The following is a 21,809-nucleotide window of genomic DNA, read 5'->3' as shown; positions in this document are numbered from 1 at the left end:
CGCTGGAATTGAGCAGATGTTTGTGTGCGTATCTGAAGGTTTGAAACATTTGAGCATTAAATGCAAAAAAAAATAAAAATCATAATAATAAAACGAATAAGAAAAGTAAAAGGCCCGATATAAATTTGTGTATTTCTGTTCATGTTGTTGTTGTTGTTGTTGTTGTTCTGGTTGATATTTTGTGCGTGTGTGCTTCTACATCTATAAGAAATTTGATTGCAATGCGAACTGATAGGTGGAATGACGTCAGAGTGCGGCTAATAAATGAAGTAACTCGTCTAGCTAAAGCGTCATAAAGAACTGTAAAATCCTTAGCCACATTCAGTTATAATATCTAGTAATTATCTATACAATTTAATTGTTTTTTCAACTTTATAATTGCATAATTCCTATTATGATAATCGTTTTATGAACTTTCTGAAAACTTACATGATTTACAAAATTCTCAAAAATTCCTCATTTAGTGAGCAAAAATGTTGCTTTTATTTTTTGTATTGTTTATAACTTTTTGTTTATTTATTCTTTGTTTGTTTGTTTGTAATATAAATGTCTCAAAAGCGTGTGCTTTATTTGCATATAAAATACGTTTTAAAAATGTGTCTCTCAAAACTTTCACAATTTTTTACACAAAATGGTATTTGTATTTGAACAATTGGTATTTTATTTATTTATATTTTTTTATATTTTTTTTTGTAAATCTTTCAAGTATTTGTTTAATTTTTTTTGTTATATATTTTTTATGTTTCTTTGGCAAACAAACACAAATGGCTTGAAGTCGATAAGTGTTTGTTTTGTTTTGGTTTGTAAAACAAATTTTAATTGTTATGATTGTAAATATTTATAAACAGAATTAGAATTGCCAGACACAAGCGGGGGGGTGGACGGCGACGGGCGGGCAAGCGCCTCGCGAAATAAAAGTTAAAAATAAAATGTTATAAGTGGCAAACGCATTGTTGTTATTTATTTATTTATGCTTGTTTTCAAAAAAGAGATGTATTTTTGGAAATAGACGTCAAATTGTTTATAGATTGGATTGGTAAAAATAAATGAATGCGCGCCGCGGCGGCATAATTTGCCTCATTTGCTTGCACCTTTTAATATTATTAGAAATGTAAATATAATTTTATTTTTAAATTTCTTATACTTTTTGTTTTTAGTTTTGTATTTGTTGTATGATGTTGTCCCCAAGTGAACGAAACAATCGCGCAAGAAAACGCGGAACAACCGCGAACGAAACGCGGAGACCTGAAACCCAAAAGAAGCGGCGCTGCGAACGCGTACGAACGTACTGACGGATACGCAGAGCCGTTGACGTAGTCGCACGGCGCACAGACACACACGGATACACACGGTGCCGACGACGACGACAGCGACGGGTATCTATCGGTATCGGTATCGCTCTGCCTGCGAATGTGTGAGCATGTGTGTGCTTGTTTGTGTGTGTGTGAGTCGGACGGGTACGCGTGTTGCCGTCGCCTCGCGAATGCACTGAGGATGTCGAATGAATCTCGTAATATTCGTTGTATGCCCGAACGAGTGTAGCCAACACACACACACACACACAATAATACTCACTCACACAGTTATAAAGAGCGCACTGAGTGGACAAAAGCTCACCCATACACACACACACACACACACACACAGCCATACACCGCACGGCGTCATTCTAACGGTTTATGTGCGTGTATGTGTGCAACAGATCTGTGTTTTGTGTAACAAAATATCCCACTCATACATTGACACAGCTCGCCAGCGCGCGCTCTCTCTCTCTCTCTCTCACTCTGTCTCTCTCACACTGTCACTCTCTCGCTCGCGCCTCAACTCTCTAATATATATATATAAGCGCTCTCGCTCTCGCTCACGCTCACTCACTCAATGGTTTTATGTTTGCGCTCAGGAGCGCGCAGGCGCTCTGCCTTTGAGTCATTTGTGAGCACATTTTAAGTTTACACTCGCAACGAAAGCAAAAGCCTCCGTTAGCCCGAGGAGCAATCGCAAACAAGAAACATATGGTTTTTGTTTGCGCTCACTCATGCCCACACAGACGTAGACACCCACACACACACACACACATATATACATGAGCAAAACAGCCGTTCGCTGCTGCTGTTGCTACTGTTGTTGTTGTTGTTCTTCTTGTTGTCCGTTTCGCGGGAGCAACAGTTATTTTTCCGAAATTCCTGTGTGGTTCACTTCGATTGTTGCACACCTGCCCCCGTCCCCCTCCGCAGCCGTTCGTTGAGCTTTTGGACGCTGTGCTCGCTCTGTTGCCTGCTCATAAATGTTAATTATCCGTTTTGATGTACAGCTGCCTCCGCCCTACAGCACAGACACCCCCTTCCTCTCTGACACCCAACCGGAAAAACGAAAAAATGTTTCTAACGCGTCGCCTTGGTTTGTTCGTATCTTTTATTGAAGTGGCGCGCTGCCTGCCTTCCTCCAGCGTCACCCATCTCTGCCGGTTATGCCCCCTTATTGAGTGTATGCCTGTCTGTTTATTTATTCGGCTCTAGATTCTTTCGGCTTTCATTTCTCCCATTGTACAGCACCATGTCACACCACACATTGTCCTTCTTTGAGTGCTTTAGGCTGCTTCCTGTTGTTGGTTTAGAAAAACTTTGTTAGCCTGCTTTTGGCATCATGGGCAATACAACAATTATAAAAGAACCCTCCTCCATCCAGCTAGTGGGCGTCCTTCCCTCATATTTAATTTAACAAATTGAGTTCGATCTTTAAACGTTTCGTAAATGGTTGAGAATAGAATGGGTTGTGAACAACCTTTCTGTTACAGTTCAAGCTGTCAATTCATATTATTATCGTTATACATATCGATTTGATTTAATGACATGCAAAGCGCTTACGGAAGGGACACAGGGTACATCAACCCTATAATTTTTAATTGAGTCACTTAACTCAAGTTCCCACAGAATAATTAAGCAGTGTTATTGATTTTATACGTATGCGGATACGCACAGCTTAATATAATTTGACCAGTACATCAAACCATCAGCTGCTCTAAATATATCTGAGGAACTCCCTCATTTGACCTTCACACGAGCCCACAACTCCTGAAATAGATTCAAATTACGGTAGCTGCATGCCTGACATAGTTGTTATGTATTTATTTATGTCCTTGTTAAGGATAACTGTACAGTTTTGTGAGTTAATGAATTAGACAAAAGCACCTAAAAGTATACAAAGAAAGACATTGAAACTTGACTTAAGAAATTTATAAAATAAAGAGTTATATTTTTGAGGAATTGAAGCGTTATTCAAAGTAGGGCATTCCATTTTTAATTCATTCCTAAAGCTAAATAAGTAGTTTGTATATCCATTTATAAATCTCGTATATCAAAGTTAAAGAACAGGCTGAGTTATCGATAAAATAAAATAAACTTGATAGCCAAAAGTCTCTAAGATCCATTTGTTCATACAGATGGAGATGGACAGTCAGGATGATGGACACGGCTCTTGATGCTGATCTGGAATATATATATACTCTATAGGGTCGCCGATGCTTCCTTTTGCCTGTTACATACTTGTGCTCAAATTCATATCCTTTTTACCCACTTTTAATGGTTTCAACAAGCATGCAACTCTTGTCTTTTTGCTCGGACTACATTCGACTTTGTACCTGCCTGATCGTGCGACTCAGCATAAGATGTGTTTATGGAATTTCTGTAAAAATCACGCATCATCTCTCTGAAGTGTGCGAAGCAAGTTACAAGTTTACGACTTTAACGGCGCCACATTGTTGCAAGATACGCTCGCAGCAACAGCAACAGCAGCAGCAGCAGCAAAAGCAGTGCAACAGTTGCAGTAGCATTAGCATATGGCAACAGTAATGCGAATGTTGCATTTGACCTCGAGGCGGCCGCTGTTGCATTAGTCGGCATCTGCATCTGTGGCAACGTGTGCGTGTGTGTCTTCGTGACTTTTAACACTCTGCCTCCAGCTCGAACTTATGGCGACAACTGCCACTCAGTCACCCTTCTGCCCTCTTTGCAGTTGTTGCTGTTGCCGTTGCCGTTGCCGTTGCAGTTGCAGTTAATTCAATAAACGCCGTTCACATTTCGCGCATGTCCACGTCCACGTCCCAAGTCGTCGGGGTGCCATGTGAGGCCATGCCCATGTCCAGAGTCAGTTCGGCGTAACGTTGCTGCACACACATGTGCAACATGCGGCGACACATGCGCACTTTTGCGGCAAATGTGTTCTGAGTCCGACTTGGGAGGATGCTGCCAGGCACTTAACCATTTTTCCTCACAGTACTCTCGATTTTTATGCTGCTGTCTTTTGCCACCACGCAGAGGGGCACCCCAACCAAGATCAACAACAACAGCAACAACAACAGCAACAACAACAACAAGAGTCATAAGATTGAAAAGTACAAGCCACGTGAAGTTCTTGTAGTATCTGTGCCTGTTCTGGTTGTAAACACTGCGTAGGTAGTTTTTCATAAATTTCATTCAAATGGCTTCGCTTTCGAGTGCATTGCATTTAATGATTTTCTTGTTGCTGTTGTTGGTCTTCCAATGAATCTCAGTTCTGATTGTTTGAATTCGACATTTTGTATCTTGTATATTACTGGTAATAAGACTAGCTTTGGTAATAAGACTGGATGTAAGACTAGCTTTGTAGATGAATATGCCAAATACAGTTAAAATTTGGTTTCGTTTTACAACAAGCAATTTAAACCCATCTTGGAAATAATTCTCAAGCCAAGACAAGCTTTAATGTTTTATTTAATGTCTATGCAAAGGTATTTCTTTTTAATTGTCATAATGCAAATAATAATTTGAAATGTACAAAATAACCCCATTCAAAATGAAATTGTTGGAGGATTTACTGTTGTTGCTTGCTCTTAGTTAGAAATTTGGCATATTTGGCTCAACAAAGTCTCCCAAAATTTCCATAATAACATATTAAGACTGAGCTTAATTTCAATATCTCAATATGCTGGGCAATTTCAATTTCATTTGACCAACTTTTATCCGTACGCCCGCCCAATATTTATGTGCAAATAATACTTAAGAAGCAGCGACAGAAGCAATTAGGCCAGTAATTACTTGGCTGTGTGTCAAATTGAATAAAAATCCTGAATCTGCAGCCTCGAAGGCTGTTAGGTAAAGACACCCCAAAGGATCGGGGCATTAGCATTGCCTAATTACATTTCAATCGCATGTCTTAAAAGGCGCTTAAACTCTCAATCGTTCATCAAAATATGAGTATAACATTTTTACGACATTGTTGTTTGTGTGTCCTTAGGTGTATGGGGTGTATATGTGTGTCGATTGGGTGTGCTTTGAGTGCAATTTAAATGTGATTAGATACTGGTTTAAGGACAATGCCACTCGGCATTTAAAAAGCAAAAAATAAACAACGAAAGCCAGTTAAGAATTTAAGAATGATCGTCTAAAAGATGCTCTGTACTCAATTAGCAAATACAATAATAAACAGAGACAGGTGTACTACTCGCTCTTAAATAAATATTATGAAAAAAAAGTGGAAAAATTATAAGTTAACAACATATATAAAATAAAATATATGTATTTAATATACAACTCTAAGAAAATTGGCAAATAAGGCAAACAATTCTCAGATTTAATAAGCTGGCAGCCTGCAGCTTTGTTTTCAAAATCTGTGGAAACGAAAGGTCAGACAAATAGATAATCCTGTGCCTCAAAATGCCTGCCTTTTATCTAAAGCACACATTCTCGTTACACCCATTGAATGGAAACAGGGTACACAAAAAGTACACAAAGTAAAACAAAGAAAGTGTATTTTTTTTTTGTTGTGTTTTGTTTTGCTGTTTGTCAACTTTGAAGCGTTCGTAAACGTGCAACAAGGAGATACACTCGAAAATCCGACTCACTGCTGCCCCTGATCCCTGACCCCGCCAAGCTACAGGCCCACCTTCAAGTGCTGCTACTGAAAGTGTATAAATACTTCATGGTTTGTTCCGCCTTACCTCGGAGTTGCCTAATCTAATCAATTTTGCTCAATGCTTTTGTTCTGTGTGTTTGTTGGACGCCCACGCAGCGCCAGGAGCAGTCGGAGCAACAGCAACAGCAGCAACAGCAGCAGCAGCATCAGCCGAGCAACATGAGGCAATGCCAAGCAGCCTGTCAGCTTCAATAAGGCTACGTTAACATGTGTGCCAGAAGGCTGGATATTGGGCGGGGGCAGGGAGTGGGCAGGGAATGGGGGGGAGTAATGATGCCAAGCGCGCCAACTGAGCGGGCGGTGAAAGCATTTCACTGTTTGCATCAATGATGAGCAGCTGAGGAGCGACGGCTACAGTTGTTGTTACTTGCTGCCATGCCGCTGTTAAAGTGGCCAGAAAACGTGGCCGTGACAGCTTACCCACCTCATCCCACCTCCTCCTTCCCCCGCTTAAATTACGTACAACCACACAACCCTATCTACTTTTTTCTGACTTTATTATTTCGCTGCTGACTGCTGCCGTTGCATTGCATTGCCAAATGAACTCGTTACAGACTTACAGATTTTAACTGTTTTGCGTATTTTCCAATTACATATTACAAGTTTTGTGAATTCGAATTTGAGTTTTATGTTTTTGAATATCCAATGTTAGCTGTAACTGTAAGACAAACTGACACATTTACACTTTCAGTGTGTGCAAAAGCATTGAATTATTTTTTTTCGCATTTAACCCATATTATCCAGTTGTCGAAACGGCTCTTCTGACAAAGCGCAAATGGCAAGTGAAAATTCGGCGAGCCTGGCCCTGACAAATATTTATGCAAATGATTTGGCAAGGACACCATGCAGTAAAAGGTTTTATGTGTCCACATTCTGTCTCAAATTATATTTGAAATGGATGCTCTTAAATAGACAGGTTCGCACATAGATATATTTATATATTTATATATATATATATATATATATACAGTTGTGCACAGTTCTGGTTGTGGGCGTGAATAGACAGCATTAATTGAATTGGACACGCGAATAATATAGTTTCTTTCTGTTTTCATTTACGGATATTCCGTCATACAAAATTGATTGCAAGTGAAATCTGAAAACTAAGTAAATGCCTATGCACAAATAATGAATGACGGTGAAATTGAGTAAGAGCATTTTCATGTTTGCCCAATAGTTCAAGGGCAGCATCAACAAATTTTCGATAATTGCAAGCAAGTCAATTTAGCTCAACTTAAATTCAAATACAATTAACCCAATTGTATAATGAACATAACCAAACTGCAACTTGTATTGAGGGTATATTTTAACAAGAATTTAACAATGCAAACTTTGCATGCAGAGTTGATCGAGTTTTCAGACCATTAAATTCTAGTTTTAGAAATTAGGGTCACTTTGACAAATTTATTGTACTGAAAAGCTTTGACCCTTGAGGTCATTTAATAATTTTGACATGAATTTCTAGATAGAAACGCGACTGTGAATTAAGTATTTATTTTGAGTTCAAACCTTGTTCAAAAGTTTTGGGTTTTGAAAATAGAATCACTTTTGACAGATTCGTTCTGCGACTATTTAAAAACTAGTCGCTAAAATATTTTCGCTTGTTTTACTCAGTGTACAATTTTCATTGATACTAAATGACATTGTAATACACGAAGATAATCGCAGCTTTCAAGTTATTACTTAAAGAAAAGCATGCGTTTTATATATAAAGGCTTAAGGCGAGTGGTATGCATCTAGTTGGAAGTTCTTTTGTCGCCACAATAACAATGACATCGCATCATATTCTAATTTGTAATTGATAATCTGTAGTATACTTTTGCTATAGAAATGGAACCAGCAACCAATGGACTTATTCGTAATTGAATTTATCGAATAGGGATCTGTGGCAACTGAGAGACATCTGATAATCATTTTGAAATAAACTTCATATTTGCGGCCCGGTCCTATCAATCATTGTGACTATGCTATTTTGCTTGCCTGCCTGTCACAAAAGAGAGATGGAGAGATTGAGTGAGACAGAGAGAGAGAGAGAGAGAGAGAGAGAGAGACAAGTATCCCACAAGTGACTACACACCTGTATGCGATAAGGAACGCCCAGAGAAAACTTTAACTGTTACAGTGGCAGACAGAGGATGCAGGAGAGGTGAGCAGCATACGGTTCGCTGGGCAGTTATAGAACAACAGATAGACAAACGACATAGGCGAGACGGAAGGGAGGTAGGGGTGAGGGGAGGCGTGTGTGCCGGCAGTCTAGGCATATACATTGGAAATTGACAGCCTGTGGGTGTCACATACACAACCACAAGCAGTGTAATACCTGCAATCGCATCCCAGTTTTCCCAGCATCACATAATATGATATATATTTTTAATGTCTTTATTATGTTCCATTGAGTGTAAATATTTGCCTTGTGCACAAACACAACACGCATAGACGGAGGTTGCTTCTTAATACGCGGCACGTGCTCAGCGTTTCAACTTAAGCCATGAGGCAGATTCAAAAAAAAAAAAAAAAAACAAAGAAACAAACAAACTTTTCATATGCCCGCCACTTGTAAGTGAACTGGGAAACTCACCTTATTAAAGTTTACTTTTGCGTGCGCAAAACACAACAGGTACAAAAAGTTTTGCTGCAATAGAAATGGAGAGAAAGAAAAGACGGTTAGGTTAATAAGACACACAGGGTAAAGTGAATCAAATGAATACAATGAGTGCGTTGAGTGAGTTGAGTGCTTTAAGTCGAATATTCGGTATTGGCATGGCAGACACTGGCACACAATTAATCTTGACTGTCGAAGCGTTTAGCAGTCCCCAAAAAAATATCTGAAAATGGTGTTGCAAGAACAGAAGCAGAAACTGGCGATTTATGACGATCAGTTCAATGCACACGCGTTGGCTCTAACCTCCTGCAAAGGGGTATGCCCAAAGCCGGGCCGCGCAACAAACAGAAAAGAAAAAAAAATAAGAAAACCAGAGTTGCCCCCCTGAGCTGACTTAGCTTCACATAAAGCAGAAAAAAACACACACACAAACAAATACAATCACTTTGCATGCGTTCAACTTGGTGAGGGGCATTGTCATCTTATGCAGCGAGCAGCAAGCAGCCAGCAGCCAGCCAGACCAAAGCGAGTTTAAAGTTGAAAGGATACCATAAATCTTAGCAGTACTTGCACTGCTCACACCGCACTCCACAATCCTCAGTCCTCAGTATGACGCGAGAGAGGCGCGCTTGACAGCATTGGGTTTAGCTTGTCGCATTTTGCTAAAGCCAACCAGCCAGTCAGCCAACCAGCCAGCCAGCCAGTCAGCCAACCAGCCAGTCAGCCAGTCAAGCAGATGAGTATTCCTCTCGCATGTTCTGCATAAATAAAAACTGAGCAACATTTCCTTGTATAAAGACTGATGTGGCATTAGGGAGTTATTGCACCACCAGCTTCTTTTGGGGTCTTTTTGCTTATCAAATTGTGAATGAAATATTTATAAGCTTTATGCATGTGTATAAAAATTCAAAAAACATATTCCGCCCTGGATTTGAACTAGCATTTATGTCAAGTTATTTATCCCCAGTTGAAGGACGTGTTACACTTTTTACTTTGGTCTAGAGTTGGCTTTGTGGCATTTCTTTAAAACAGTTAAACTTGTACATCCTTCAAGTGTCTATCCAATTATTAAAAGGAACTCTGTTTGAAACTCTGTTCTACAGCTAAGATAATTTCTAAAACGAACAATAATTGTAAGAGGAATATAAAAAAGAGGACCTATACTAAAGAGGACCTATACTTAAGGGGGTACCTTAACTCCATGAGATTTACTTATCAAAAATATCCAATTAAACTGATTTATTATGATTTATGAAGCAATAAAGTATAAGCTTGAAGTGTGTAAGGCACCAAATTCAAATTTAGTGGACCATAAAAGGTCTTTCACGCGAAAAGAAAATACTTGTGTGAGAGATGATAACTTTTCCAATACACGTGCACTTCTAGTTAAATAATAGTATATATAAATGCTGCTTTACGAAAAGGAAATGCACATCAGTCAGCATTTTCTCTGAAATCAGACAGTCTCCATATCTATATACATACAAATGTGCTACATACTGAAAAATCAATTGCCAGCTGTTGTTTCACACAGTCTGCAACATTGTGACGTCATTAGCTCAGCTGTTGATGGATAATTTTGTACACAATTAGGCAGCTCCAAAACCAAAATCCTGCACACGCTTAATATATATGTACATTTATTCAGATGTATATATATATATATATATATATATATATATATATATATATATATATATATGTATTGATGCCTAATTGTGTATGCTCAATCAGCTGTTGGTTTTATGTCGCCCCAAAAAAAAAAGTACTTAAGTAAAGAAAGGAAAGGAAAAGAAACAACCAGCGACTGCTTGAAAAGCAAGCCAAAACATCCAAAAAAGAAAACATACGCAACATGTGTGCACAATTTGTTGTTGTTGTTGTTGTTGTTGCTGTTGTTAAAGTTGTTATTGTTGGCATACAGCACATGGCATCTGAGATTCGGCTCGTGAAATGAACCGTATATGTGCCAAAAAGTCAAAGCGCACACACACACACACAGAGATGATCACAAATAGTATTTGTTTTTCAAGCAAACACATTTCCCGGGACTCAAGTATGCACATCCTTTGGCCGCTTCCTTCTGCTGGCATTTAGCATGTTCGCCGCAGAGAGGAGCAAACGCATAGTTCAAATGCAATTCAAGTGGCCTCAAACCCCTGCTTCGTTTAAATATTTTTATGACCCGCACCGAGCTGCTGTGTGTGCGAGTATGTCTGTGTGTGTCTCTGTGTGTGTGTTTGTATTTCTCACCTAGCAGCGCCAGAGAATCTCCATTGCGATCAGTTCTTGAGTAGCGGGAATATATATATATGATTGTGCACATATACATATAGTATGTATATAGTTCTTATATACATGTGTTTCCTTTGATTTTTGTTATTGGGCGCAACTACAAAAAAAACACACACACACGCATAAATAACACTGTGTGTGTGTGTGTGTGTGCAGACACAAATGTTATTGACGTCGCCGTCCGGGCACCGTCAGGCACAACACTACGACGGACAGACAGAGGCGTGTAGCAAGCAGCAGCCAAAGAGCAGCAGGGCAACCATACGTTGACTCAGGGATTGGCAGCGGGTACTGGGACCTGGGATCGGGGCACAGTAGTCGCTCGCCAACGAGTACATCTCGATTTCGAAACTCATTTTCATTTCATGCGTGTCTCGTGAAAAGCATTTTCACAACATAATTCATACTATTTTGGATTATTTTTGTTAAATATAAAATTGAATTTTTAATTTTATATATTTATACTTTTTTTTAAATATATTTTGTACTTCTTGTACTTGTCTAAGTCGATCGATATTAAATAAATAAACAGTAGAAAATAATTCTGTTGATTTTATTCTCATTTAATGGGATTGATTGAAATAGCTGCCATTTTAAATTGTTTTATTTCTGCATACTTTTAGTATAATTTTTTTTTTTTAATCCCATATACATCAATCAATCCTTTATTCCTAAATAAATATCATGCACAGTAAGTAGTTGCTGGTCTGGCTCTGGTTGTGTTAGCCAAGATCACTGATGAAGGAGTTTCCCTACTCGCCAAACAGTTGAATAATCTGCTGCGTGCCGGATTCAACAAAAAAATATACAAATTTGAGTATTCAAAGTATTCAACCATTTTCTCTAGACAAATCTCATTTGAAAAAGTTCTAATTAACCAGCGAACACTGTACGCACTCTGGGGGCTGGGGCTGTTTTTGCTGGCTGATGTTACCGTTAAAAGAAATGCAATTAAAATGAATCTCTAGACTCCTAAAAACTTCAAGCAGCCGCAGCCGCAGCCGTAGTCGTTGCAGCAGAGACGCAGTAGCGGAAGCAATTAGTAAACTGAGCAGTCTTCCCATATAATCCCATAGCAAATCTCTGGCCGACTCACGCGTGCTCTACGTGGCATTTGTGCCAGCCGCTCTTGTAGCTAGATAGGTAGGCTGCATTGGGGAGATGCACTTAAGCAAATACATAATATATATGCTTATACATACATACATACATACATATACACAATATATATGTATACTATATGTAGCTGTCTGTCGGTTGAATCGTTTCGATCTGCTTGGGACCCTCTTTTCTTTTTGTTTTTTTTTTTTTTGGGCAGCAGGCAAAACGGAACACGTTTAATTTGTGGTGGTGCACATGCAATCCTTTCGACTGGGTCTTCCTCCAACTCCATTTCCACCTTTGTCCCCATTCGTCCCCTGCCATTTGTTACGCCTTGCGAGACACATTTGTGTTCATAATTTCTATAATTTGTTGATGTCGCATATTGGATTCCCTGCACTTCAACAATAATGGGGCAAAAGACTCGAAATAGATTGATCCTGATTCACATATTTCCAAATGGGGGAAAACACTATCAAACTATGAAACTGGTGCCGAGCCAAAAAATCTAGTTAGAAAACCAAAAATGAATGTGCTAAATGATGTGTTGTCAATGTGAAGACACCGTAATTATAAGTCCAATGTGCCCTTAACGATGAGCTCTATTTCATCACTGAAGACAGACGAAGATTTATGATAGACTATTGGAATTATATTTGGCATATTTACATATTATTTGAGCTTTCCAAACAACTTTCAACTGTTGTCAACTGTTATCGAAAGGAAATTAACATTTTTGTAGAAGAATTTTGTAAATTATAAATATATTTTTACACTGATCTACTTGATGAAAGCGACATTATTACTTTTTCTATTTACTTTTAATATCAGTACAGTGGCTGAAAGTCTGCATTTAAGCTCATAAACTCAATAAGATAAATAAATATTTACTATTTACAGATCAAGTATTTATATTTATTTATTTATATTAAAAAGAAAAACCTTTTTAAGTGAATGCTTAGTTTTTTCCTCGATTTTTATCAAATATAATCGTATTTTTCGATTTGATACCCATTCTGAATGGTTTGAATGGCTCTGCAGCATAGCAAAATAATATTGTAGACAGATTGGCGCAACAGATTTATAAATACAAGAAAACAGTCACAACTCATCGAGACGGTGAATTTAGCATTAATGCCAGACGCGCCCCTTCTACACTTACAGCTCCCCTTGCGCCTCTCCCCCTCTCCTACACTTCCCTATATAGTCTGGACAAATGGGACCACCCATCTGTTGGTTGCAACAACAAATGCAAAAAAAAAGGCAAAATTAAAGAGAACAAAAAAAAAATAAAAATGAAAACAAGACAAAATGGATAATAAAAGCCAATGAAAATAAACATTAAAATACAAAACATTGAATGGATGATGCAAACATCCATAGACTATCCTATGTATGTATAAAACCGTCTAACTATCTGTTTGTCTGTCTTTCTTTCTGTTTATACATTTCTGAATGCGTGTCTGTGGCGCTGCTGCATAAATAAAAGTTCTGATTTAGCTGAGGCACGTGCCAAAATATGTATCACACATATAAATATCTATGAAAATGTATATCTGCTAAAAATTCGCAAATAAGATTAATATAAAAATAAACGCTGGCCAATTAACACGTGTATTGGCCAAATATCAATTGTTTACTTCAATTGAAAAATGCAAGACCCAAAATCAAACAATTAATTCATTTTTTTTTTTTTTTTGCTAGTGGGCGGAACAGGGACACGGACTGGGGAGGAGGGGAGTCAGGAAAGGGGGAGTCGGTGGCTATAAGTATTTATAAGTTGCGACCTGTTGTCTGCCATTCATTCAGCACGAACAGAAACAACAACAAGTTGGCCAAAATAACACGGGCAAAGTTAAATATAAAACAAAAACAAATGTTAAATTTAGTTATGGATATTTTTGTATTGCAAACAAACAACCACACACACACACACACACACACATACACACACACACACATACACACAGACAAAGACTAGCAGAAGAAAACACACAGTCAGCGAAATCTATAAAAATTATCCTTTTTATTTATAAAGCAAACAAAACGTACAACGAACCACCAAACAAATTGATCGGAAGCCGCGTGCCAAAACCAAATGCTACAAAAGTCACGAGCGATAGTTCTTCAAAATGGCGGCCAACTGATCACAAACGCACACACAAACAACACGAATAGAGAGAGAGAGAGAGAGCGAGTGAGAGAGAGCGAGAGAGCGCGACATAGTTCGCAAAAGCGCCTGCGCAAAACGCTGCCAAGCTTTGTCTATGTGTGCGTAACTCATTCACTCACTCACACTCATTCACACTCTCTCTCTCTCTCTCTCTCTCTCTCCCTCTCGCACACACTAATTCACCTTCTCTTTCTGTGCTGCGGGCATTGTGTGTGCGTGTGTGTGTGTGCCGCCATTTGCATTTTCTGTCTAAATATAGACAAAGACTGCGGCTGCTGCTGTGGTCGCTTTTTGTTGCTGCAAAGAGTGTGTGTGATCGCCTCATAGGTAAAAGAAAGAGCGCCTGCAGGTTTATGTGTGTGAGTGTGTGTGTGTGAGTGTGTGTGTGTGTGTGCGTCGATGTGTGTGTGAAGAGTTGCTCACGTTACGTGGCGCTGCTTTGGTCGCGCCCGTATACGTCACTCATTTGCCTGCTTGCATGTGTGTGTGTGTGTGTGTGGCCCCCTCCTGTGCCCCACAGCGCTCTGCTTGCTGATTAAATTACAGTATTTTCTTTTCTTTTTTTTTTATTGAAAAAAACAACATTTTCTTGTCGTTTCGAAATTTTCAAACGCTGCTCTTCGAGCAATTTGGCAACTCGTTCGGTTTTTTTTGTTGTGTTCGGCTACGTTTCGGGTATTTGGCTGGCTGACTGGCCTCCAAGACAGGTGCTGCCGAAATACGAATTACGAAAACAACGTATGTACAGTTGCAAAATGAGGCATGATCACGATTGCTGCCCCAGCCCGCTCCGCTCCGCTCCTCCCCTTGACCCTTGCCATGTTGCATCTGATGTCTGTCGTCGCCATTGCGCAGCTGCCTGAGGCAAGCACACACTCATGCATACACACACACACACACACACACTCAAACACACACACACACACAGACACAACACATGCATTCACATGTTACTCATACAGCAGAAGATTTGTTTTGTTGTACTGACATTTCGTATAAACATTTCTGTATACAGTGAATTGTAGAAATTGCTTTTTGTTCGCTTTGCTTTAGTGAAACACATGGGCGAATACAGTAAATATATATATACAGAAATTGGATGAATGCTACATGATCTCGGTTATACAAATGCATGCACAAGTCGAAAATGCGAAATGTGCTGTAATTTATATTCGTGCATATGCACATTATTCACAAGAAATCGAATGCAGTCAAAGTTCGACACACATTCAAACCAATTTCTTGATCAGCGGCTAATAAATGAGAACGCCGCCTCCGAAATGGCTAAAAGTGCGCTTCTACTTGAATAATATATATATATGAATTCGTGTAGATAAAATAATGTTTTCTAAGTTAATTTCTAACAGGTTTCGGGAATAACAATGGACTTGTAAAAAGAGCGCCATGGCAGCTTTCACCTGTATGTTGCCTGTCCAATAGATGACATGAATGTTGACGTCTAATAGCTGCTTCAAATATAAAAAATGTATACAAAAAAGTATGCCAACAGCTGTCAAAATTGGATAAAAAACAAGAAAGAAAACACGCTGAAGAAAACATACACCTGCAAACCGAAGTCAGTTCTTATGAAAGCTATATAATATAACCAAAATCTTGAGTTTGCTCCCAATATATATTATAGTAGTCCGAATAATTGTTTGAAAGCATATTAAAACTTGTAAACATTGAATTTGGTTGCAATATTTTGGTAAAGAAATAAGTTTTTCAAACAAGAACTCATCTTTCAACCGACTGTTCCTATGGAAGCTAGGAAGATAGGATCTAGTTATTCGATCTCTATGATTTTTAGCGCAACAATGAGAAGCATTCTAGTAAACATAATGGGTAAGTTTAATTTGAGTATCTTATTAAGCCAAAGAGTTTTTTTTTTGTATAGAAGAACTCATCTTTGTTTCATCAAGATAGTTTCAAAGTTGTGGGAATAATTCGCATAGAAACAGACTGACAGGGAACAGAGGAATATGGCTATATCGAATCGGTTCATAATGCTTATGAAGAACTTCACAATAGAATAATAATGCAAAGGTATAAAATAAATAGTAAACTTAAGTTAATATTGCTAAGAGCTAAATAAAAGCACGACAACAGATGTTGAACCCATTTGCTGATTTGCTGCTAAGTTTCTATATTGTAAGCAGATGCAAATGATTCATTAATCTTGCTCGTAACTGCCATGTTTCTGTGTTGTCAATAAGCCACAATAAATATGTTAAGATTATTGGGTACAGTACAACAGTGCGCAAACATGAAACAACTATTTTAATTTGCACAAAACAATTTAAATGTGCAAATCTGGCAATGCCAACTGCAAGACCAACAAACGAACTAAGGAAAACAATTTCTTGTGCACAAAAACCAAAAAAAAAGAAAAGAAAAGAAAAGAGAAAATGAAAACACAACAACATCCGAAAGAAAGAAAAACAAGCGAAAAGTGTCGCCATTTTTGATCAGCAGCAGAGATTTTTGCCTGGTCTTTTTGTGCTGTGCACTCAGTACTCAGTACTTTAGCTGTGTGGTTGCGAGTCGAGTAGTTTGTTGCATGTCCGATGATGAGTCTGATATTTTCACGCTTAATCACTAACTGTCCCCATGAGCAGCAGCAGCAGCCCCATTGGATGTCGGCAACGTCTGTGGCGACACAAGACACAAACATTTTGGAACATGGCCAAAATACTTGACGCTGCAAATGAAATGGCAGAACGTTGAGCAAATGCAAAATGCAAAATGCAAAATGCACAAAATGTCAGCCACAAAATGAATGAATGCGACGCAGAGTGGAGAGCAACAACATAAAAACACCGAGCCAAAAACGATGCGCCACGGCCTGCCAACGAGCAAAACTGAAAGAATCAAAAAGGAAATAAAGAAAAACTTTAATTTTCTTTTATTGCGGTCGTCGCGTGCAATAATTGCGCGTGAACAGCAGCAGCAGAAAAAAACCAAAAAAAAAAAAACAACAAATTGAGAGACAGCTCAAGAAGCGACTCTTAATGTGATGAAATTCTGTCTACAGGTGCACACAGGCAGCGTGAGGCTGCCTGGCAGGTAAAATGCGTGTGGCGCCACACACACATATAAGTATGCTACCGTGTGTGGTGTGTGTGGGTTGCAAAGGACACGTGCTTGAATTTCTGATGATGCTCGCACACATGCCAGAATATTTAATAATTTCCATTGAAAGAAGATACATTTCAACCAAATTGCCAGCAATGACGTTCAATATTATTTTTTTATTTCTTTTTTTGCAAAATACTTTATATGACGCACTTTCCTCGGCCCGCCTTCTGTTTTTGGGTGGGCGTGTATGCTCATCAAAAAGTACGCGAAGAAAGTAAAACAAATAAATAAGTACGATTTATATAATTTCAGCTGGAAAGTTACGGAAATGCTTTTGAATACGGAGCAAACAAAAAAACAAAAAAAAAACAAGTGAAAACTTTTGTAAACTGAAGCCATTGACCTCGTGGCGCTCTAGTAGAGCTCTCAAAGTTTGGCTCCAAAAGTTAATTAGTTTATTTATTAGTGTAATACAACGCTTAATACTATGCGCAAGCATTTTGTGTGTGTTTTTGTTTTCTTCGCTTTTTTTCTTGTGTTGCTAACGAAGCTACCAATGAAACAGGGGCGAGCCAAAAAGACTCAAGAAAATTCTTGGCAAATGTTTTACGTTAATTGAACGCCAAGAAATACCAACGCCAATTTTCGATGTGCGTGTGTTTGTCGAACAATATTCATATATACATGCATATATATATATATATATACCTATCGAAGATATGTATACAATTCATGCACAATACATGCTCAGCTGTTGTTGTAGGTCTCGCCAGCTGCTTGGCGCGGTATGTGGGGGCCTGTACAGTGAGCACTTGACCATTGAGACACTGACTATAAAATCCTCAGCATACATCAATTATTTTTAATCATTTAAACTATCTTCAATCTGAGGCCAAGTCCAACATTTCTGTTTTGTGTCGCATCTATTGAATATCTATTGTAATCATTGCATCCAGTAATTATAATTATATTCATTATTTTAGTTAAATCAATGAACTATTGGCCAAATACTAAGGTAATTTACAATTAATAATTTAAAATAAGTAATTGGTTTTTACTCGTCATTTAATTTAGTAAAATAAAGGGACATAAATATTGTTCAATTACTTAAATAATTAAAAGTAATTGTAATACAATATTGATTGCTATAAGGATATGTGCATTAGTAAAATATATTGAAAGATAAATATTCTGGATATAGAGATGCTTACCTTCCAAATGCCACTGTTGAGCAACAACAAAGAGTCCAAAAAGGAGTTCAATGTTTCTAGTGCCGATCTAAAATTCTCAATGGCATCTAGTTAACATAATCACTACATATATATATATATATAAATATATATATATTTATTTATTTATTTGTATATGGCAATATGAATGCTATTAAGCCACTGGATTTCTGTGTACTTTAAGGTGTATTTTGTATCCTGATGTTGAATAATTGTTGTTGCGCTTGTCTCAGATGCCTCGACTCCGGCTCTGTCTCCACCTGCGTCGCTTATGTGACCGAGTTGTGCAACTGAAATCAGACAAAATGACAAATACAAGTGTTACTCGACCGACACAACTCGACAACGACATAACTAAGTACAGAATAAGAATGTCCTTATTTGCGTCACACATGCAAAATGGTTCCCCGTGGACTCGACGTCTTCCATGTCCATGTCTGTGAAGCCTTTCAGATGCAACAAGTCTGAGTTAGAACTCAAACACGAGAAACTTTGCAGCATTTCAGAGTTTTGTGGCTGCGGTTTTATGCACGAATGTTCATAAATGTTTAACATGTTTAACAGTAAGATACCCTGTATTCAGCTTTTGTTCATTTAAATAACAAATCGAACAATTAAATAATTTCATTTGTTTAGTGCTCAGGTACAAATCTAGTAAAAATAATTACCAGCAACATTTGAAGCATGAATTTTCACGGAGTGATCTCAATTTGTAAGTTCTTTGGTTAAAAATTGAGAGTTACATAGAAATTTGATGCAATTCAAACTCAGAAAACGCTCAAAAATTGGCTAATCACAAATCGAAATAGATAAATATATTATTAAGTTCCAAATTGACTAGCAGAATAATTAATTTGAGTTTTCTCGAAGAGTTAGTTGCCTTTAAGTAAGCATTTGTTTGTCTGCACAGCACACTGTATACCCTATAGATAAAAGCATGTGTACAGGGTATACATGAGCGAAAAGTGCGCGTGCTGGTCTCAACGCCCACATGCCAGGCATTAATCTCGCTTGTAGCGAGTGTGCATGAGTGTTCTGCGGTTTTTTGTCTCAGTGTGTATGTGTATGTGTGTGTCAGTGTGTATCAGCGTGTGTGTGTGTGTGTGTGTGTGTGTGTGAGTGTCAGTCTGTGTGAGTGTGCGCATAGTGTTGTGTGTGGGTGGCTAATGAAATGCTTCAACAGCAGCAACGACAGCAATCGCAGTCAACCACAGCCACATACAGATACACCTACACACACACGGACATACGCACACACACACACACACACACGCACACACACACACACACACACACACACACACGCACACACACACACAAGACTTGTGCGTTGCTAACATTGATCAGTGTTGCCTGTTCATTATATCTGTATAGGTATCTAGGGGCATGCATTGTAACTGTATCTGTGCATTATTGTATCTCATAGCTGTGTCTGTGTATATTTTTATCTGTGTGCATTAATGTGTGTGTGTGTGTGTGTATCTGTGTGTGCGTTGCCATGTCACCTCACCAGAGGAGCTTTTCCAGTGGGTCCAAATTGTCTGCAGCATTTCCTTTTTTTGTTGCCCCCAGTTCGTGTGCGAGTGAGAAAAAAAAGAAACAAAGACAGAAAGAGAAGGACAGAGAACGAGAGAGAGAGAGCGAGAGAGAGAGAGAGAGAGAGAGAGAGGGAGGCAGGCAGAGCAGGGCAAACAAACAAATGGACGAACTGAATTCTGGCAAGAGCAGTTGTCTATAATAAATTTGTTCTTCTTTTTCTTTTTTTTTTATTTTTATTTTTTTTGTTGTTGTTGTGTGCTCGAAGACTTTTCTGGTCTTTGTCATGATTTTCGACATTTTTGTCCGTCTTCTTGTGGCGCTTTTCACTTGATTTTTATGACATGCCCTATACGTGGCACACAGACAAACAACATTTCACACAAAACGCCCACCTATGGAAAAGAAAACGAAAATGAAAATGAAATTGTTGAATTCAATGGGGTGACAACGCATGGCTACCCCTACCTCGGCCTCCCTTCGTAAATCATGTGGGCCACAATTAATAAATAAGTTACCAAATATTCTTGTAAATATTTTCCATAATAAACTGGTGCTCGCATTTTGAGGTTCTCGCTGGTTGTTGCTGTTGTTGTTGTTGTTGTTGAGGTTTTTTTGGCTGGCATTTTGAGATTCTTTCGAAAATGGCGTCGCGGCTTTTCGTAATTCCTGGCAGCCAGCCAAAGTCTACACAAATTTGCGTAAGTAAACAACAACATTTTGTTGCAATTTAGAAAGAGTCGTTAATGCTTCTAGCTGTTTCTTTCAGTTGCGAATAGCAACAAAAACAACCAAAAAAAAAAAAGAAAAGAAAACACAACAAGTCGAAAACATTGCATGAAGTTTGCTGCAAAATATGCGCTGCGAGGCGAGTGCCAAAAAAAAGGGGACACTGCTCGTACTAGTAGAAAATTCTGAAATTTATATAAGTATGTATATCAGTACATATATACATATATAGATATAGATATATAGAGATGATGGGCATAAGAGTGGAGCACATGTGCCTGGCGGCATTTTGGAGTCGTGGCGTGCGTGCGTATTGAATTTCAGCGGAAACGGAAACGTTTGTCGCATTTGCTTTGGAATGACAGACATGTCGCTAACCCTACTTACTCCCAACCAACCATTCACCCTCCATCCATCCCCAACCAGCACAAACCCTCTCAGCTAATCCCAGCGTCTCCGCCCCTCTCTTTCTCTCTCTCTCTGTTTTTCTCTAAGCAGCCTAGGCCAAAACCTGGCCCTAGGCTGGAAAAAGTGGCATCTTCAGAAAGGCGTATCTTAAATACACTTAACACACTCACTTAGTTAAGTGTATGTTGTAGATTGTGAAATATCATTTATTGATTGAAAATATTTTAATTTCTCTTAGTCTACGTTACTTTATTAAAGTATATAATGTTTTTAAATGTTTGTTAGTATTTTAAAAAACTTGTAAATTTGATTTTGAATCAATCATTTATCAACACAGTGTTTACTTTAACCATTCGTACCGCATACTCTTCTATTTGATTAATTCCATAAGCAGGCAAGAAAAGTTAACAAATTCCATGGAGAATATAGCATATAAATATCTTATTGTTTTTCAGTAGTCTATTTTTGACAGACAACAAAGTCAAAGGTCATTGATATTATCTGAAACTTTCTGAAACAATTTCAATGCTGACATTTTCACAGCAACAGTTGTTCAACACTCAACATTGCAAAAACAAACAACTAAGAGTTTTTTTTATCCACACTTGAGGGTGTGTTAGTGTAGGAAAACCCTCAAGAGTTGTCACAGCTTTCTCAACGTGAAGGGAAGCACTTAACACACCAGCGTAATAGCCGCCAGATGCGGTAT

The 21,809-nt window shown here is 38.4% G+C and overlaps 1 long non-coding RNA gene across 2 annotated transcripts in view; it reads right to left on the bottom strand.

The window, feature by feature from the left end:
- LOC116805100 overlaps positions 1–21,809 on the bottom strand; it is a 49,200-nt gene that overhangs the window by 7,857 nt on the left and 19,534 nt on the right. For both annotated transcript variants that reach the window (XR_004365024.1, XR_004365025.2), the window contains 2 exons: positions 18,410–18,717; positions 8,528–8,581 (listed from right to left, as the gene is read on the bottom strand). This is a non-coding gene — a long non-coding RNA (uncharacterized LOC116805100). The remainder of the gene's footprint in view (positions 1–8,527; positions 8,582–18,409; positions 18,718–21,809) is intronic.

This window comes from Drosophila grimshawi, unplaced genomic scaffold (genome assembly GCF_018153295.1).
Source record: "Drosophila grimshawi isolate 15287-2541.00 unplaced genomic scaffold, ASM1815329v1 contig_1369, whole genome shotgun sequence".
NCBI classification, from domain to species: domain Eukaryota; kingdom Metazoa; phylum Arthropoda; class Insecta; order Diptera; family Drosophilidae; genus Drosophila; species Drosophila grimshawi.
Note: the sequence above shows the minus strand (reverse complement) of the source record. Positions and strands in the feature narration are given on the sequence as shown.